This window comes from Callospermophilus lateralis, chromosome 12 (assembly GCF_048772815.1).
Source record: "Callospermophilus lateralis isolate mCalLat2 chromosome 12, mCalLat2.hap1, whole genome shotgun sequence".
Classification (NCBI taxonomy): domain Eukaryota; kingdom Metazoa; phylum Chordata; class Mammalia; order Rodentia; family Sciuridae; genus Callospermophilus; species Callospermophilus lateralis.
Window position 1 is genome coordinate 73142641 of NC_135316.1, and position 4036 is coordinate 73146676.

General features: G+C 39.5%; 1 non-coding gene across 1 annotated transcript; it reads right to left on the minus strand.

The window, feature by feature from the left end:
* Positions 1 to 240: 240 nt before the first annotated feature.
* Positions 241 to 314, minus strand: Trnav-cac (transfer RNA valine (anticodon CAC)). The gene has a single exon. It is a non-coding gene; the product is annotated as a tRNA-Val (tRNA).
* Between the last annotated feature and the right edge of the window lie 3722 nt (positions 315 to 4036).

Consider the following 4036-nt stretch of genomic DNA (forward strand, 5'->3'; position numbering starts at 1 on the left):
GATTTTATCTGGCATATAATAAGCACTTGATAAATATGAATTATTAGTATCTCATTTATCTGTCCTAAGAATCCTAAAAGGAATTATACTCAGTAAGCTGAGGGGAACATACAGTAAGCCCCTGTGTTATTTATTAAAAAAAAGAAGAAGAAGAAGAAGAAGAAATTTATTCTCACAGTTCTGGAGGTTGCAAAGGTCAAGATTTCTTTCTTTCTTTCTTTTTTTTTTCTTTCTTTTTTTTTGTGGTGCTGGGGATTGAACCCAGGGCCTTATGCATGTGAGGCAAGCACTCTACCATCTGAGCTACATCCACAACCCCCCAGAATTTGAGTACAGGTAAGTTTAGGTAAAAGGTGAAGGTCTTGAAATGAAACTACCAAAAGTTAACATCAAAAAACATATATTCAACTAAAGTCATCCTTCCTTCGGTGATGAATTAGATATAAGCTGCTGTCAATACAGCTTTGAAAACTATCCACAGGAATGAGATAGTGAAATACATCTTCAGACCCAGACTCCAGGATTAAATGAGATAGTAGACATTAAGAGCACTTAGAACATCATGAAGTATGATGCAAATGTGTGTGGTGTGGCTATTGTTATTCGTAGTAGAGTATTTCTGTTACCCAATGGTATCATAATCTGTATCAATGGTATCATAATCTGTCTGAAGCAATGCGATTGCCTGTGATCATAAAGACATATTAGAAGGGCAGAGGAAATGAAGAAGGGGGAAAGCAGAATTTGGTAATGTTTACCCAGCACAACCTGAAGAGGAATGGCTGTGGGAAGCCAGAGGGGTAAAATTCACAGAACATTTTTCTCCAAGACCTTACAAATCCCTTGGTCCTAGTTGTCAGTATGCTGACACAGCGGTAAGCTCCTGTTATACTTCAATGGGGAGAAAGACAAATAATCCTAAGAATAAAAGTTCCGTTGCATCTTGTGCTAAAGACTGTATTAGAATAGAGGAATAGGAAAAGGTTTTCTGACACTTTGAGGAGTGTCACTTACTAAAATCTTAGCAATTATTGGAAAAGAAACAGTTTCAAGATTTTTAACTCAATTCTTGGCAGGTTAGACCCTTGGTGAGGGGAAAGCTGTCAGGCAGAAGGGAGTAAAGAGCTTGGTATATTGGAGGATCTGAAAGGTCAATAAGATTGAAAGGAATCAAGGAGAACAGAAAGCTTGTGAAATGAGATTGAAGAAGTGGGCAGAGACTAGGTCACAAAGGCCCTTAGTAGCCACTTGGAAATAGTGTAGACTTACTTGGAGTGTAAAATGTAAGGATAAGATTAGACATAATAGTATTTGGGCTTTTAAAAAATCCTTTGAGGCTGGGCACGGTGGTGCATGCCTATAATCTCAGCTGCTCAGAAGGCTGAGGCAGGAGGATGACAAGTTCAAAGCCAGCCTCAGCAACTTAGCCCTATGCAACTTAGTGAGACCCTGTCTCAAAATAAAAAAAAAAATAATAATAAAATGGTCTGGGGATGTGGCTCAGTGGTTAAGCACTTCTGGGTTCAATTCCTGATTCCAGAAAAGAGAAAAAAAAAATTTCTTGAAACCAGGGATGTGGCTCAGTGGTAAAACATTTCCTAATATGCACAAGATCTTAGGTTTGATCCCCAGCAATGTTAAAAAAAATGATTCTGGTTGCTGAGTAAAGAATGGATTGAAGGGACATTAAAGTAGACATGGAAAGACAAGTTAGAATTTTGCGAGTCCAATCAAAGAATAATGGTAACTGGAACAAGAGTGGTAGCAGAAGACAAAAAAAAAAAAAAAAAGGGACCAATTTGTAGAATGTTTAAGAGAGAAGATAATAGAGCTTGGTGATTGATTACCAAAGGATCATTAAAGAGCAGTCTCAGAATTCTGACCTGAGCCATTTCTCATTCACTAAAATGATGTAGGAGAAATAGATCAGATATGACTCTGCATGCGAGTGGGAAGATTATGGAGTAAGCAAGAGTTCAACTTGAATTGTTCCGTTTGAGAAGCATGTGAAACCTCCAAGAGAAAAGTGCATTTAGATAATATAGCAATGAAGCTTAGTGAGAGGCCTGGGGTATCCCAAACATTTGGAGGTCACTGGTATCTGAAAAGCATTGTAAGCCCTTGGAATTCAAGAAGTTACCTAGGGAGAGAACGTAGAAAAGAAGCAAGAGCCACCAGTCTCTTGTGAGTTGTATTCTCATCAGTCAGCTTCCTACAGCCTGTAACTCCAGATGGGTTTTGAAGATCAGGCTTTTCCACTGGAATGGCTTAACAACCATCACTTTATCCCTGGTGACTCCAGCAAGGAAGCTCACCAGTGCAAGCAGCAGACCATTCCATGGGTGACAATTCTATTTTAAAACATAGCAGAGGGGGCTGGGCTTGTAGCTCAGTGGTAGAGTACTGTCTAGCATGTGCAAGGCACTCGGTTCAATCCTCAGCTAAATAAAATAAAGGTATTGTGTCCACCTACAACTAAAAATACTTCTAAACAACACAACCGAGATTATTAGCCCCTTGTACAGAGAAAAAAGCAAGAATATGAAAGTGTAAGTGATTTGATTAAAAGAACAGAATCAATGAATGACAAAACCAGAGATTAAATTCATGTCCTATAATTGCATTTAAGAGCCCTTTTCACTAGGCACAGTGGCGCACACTTGTAATCCCAGTGGCTCGGGAGGTTGAGGCAGGAGGCTAAAGCAGGAGGATCGAGAGTTCAAAGCCAACCTCATCAAAAGCAAGGTGCTAAGCAACTCAGTGAGACCCTGTCTCTAAATAAAATACAAAACAGGGCTGGGGATGTGGCAAAGTGGTCGAGGGCCCCTGAGTTCAATCCCTGGTTCCTGCCCCACTCCAAAAAAAAAAAAAAAAAAAAAGAGCTCTTTTCATTCATCAGGAATAGATCCCTACCGTTATCACAAGCTTGTCAATTAAAAAAAAAATTGTAGAAGTTTGTGACCCCAGTGGGAAGATCATGGAACAAAGAAACCTCTTAGGCAAAATTTAGTTGTAAGTCTGTGGGAAGAAAAGATCATTGTGAACTCAGGATGCTAACAAAGTGTTCATGGGTATATGGACCGTGAAGGATAAGAAGAATCAGAGTAGGTGAAAGGAGAAGGGGGGGGGGGATCTCAGATTTAATGATGTAGTGAACCAAAATGCACGGCACATGAGGGACACAGTGAAGGGGCAGGCTGACTAGAAAAGAGCTTCATTTCACACAGCAGTTCTAAGAGCTTGGTAGTGGCTCTGTGTAGGAGGATTAGCCGGACCTGTCAAGGGCAGGAGAAAAGGAAATAGAGGCACCACGCCTCTCCAGGACTAGGAGGAGGTCTGGTGGGTGACTCAGGGGAACTACAGTAAAGTCAGTGTGTCTATCTGAAAAGCCAAGCCAGAAACATGGAATTGAATTTAGTGGTCCACAAAGAGCCTTTAAAGATTATTGGAAAGGGAAGGAATATAATGAAATCTTCAGGAAAATTGATATGTTGTCAGGGTTGGTGCACTCCATCAGACGGAGAGTGGAAAGACTAGAATCCCACAGGAAAACTAGGGGCCCTTAGCTTAAGGTCAACCAGAGGCTTTTCAAATTTTCCTTGGCAGGGAACACTTTCTAAAAGAGAAATCCCAACAGTATAAAGTGGGAGGCAGAAGCAGGGGAACACCAGTATTTTTTAGGATGTGTATTTGAGAGCTTTGAACGTATAACATGTACTTATAATATAGTACACCAAAACCAAAGGAGGCTGATAAAATAAACAAAAGTCTTAACTCTGGAGTAAAAGAAGATAGTCACATCTAATATTGGTTTGAGCATCCAATTTATTCATTAATTTTATTTTGGTTTAAAATAGCAAGAAAATCTGTATTTGCACAAATAATACTTGCCCAAGGCAATTTTTGTTTGTTTTGCAATTGCATGGTACTCTTCCATTAAACTTATCCAGAAGGTAGTGTGTAGGCATTTTTTCCCCTTAACAAAAACACAAATAGCAAGAAGTGCCAAATAAAAATTTTTTTAAACTTCATGGCC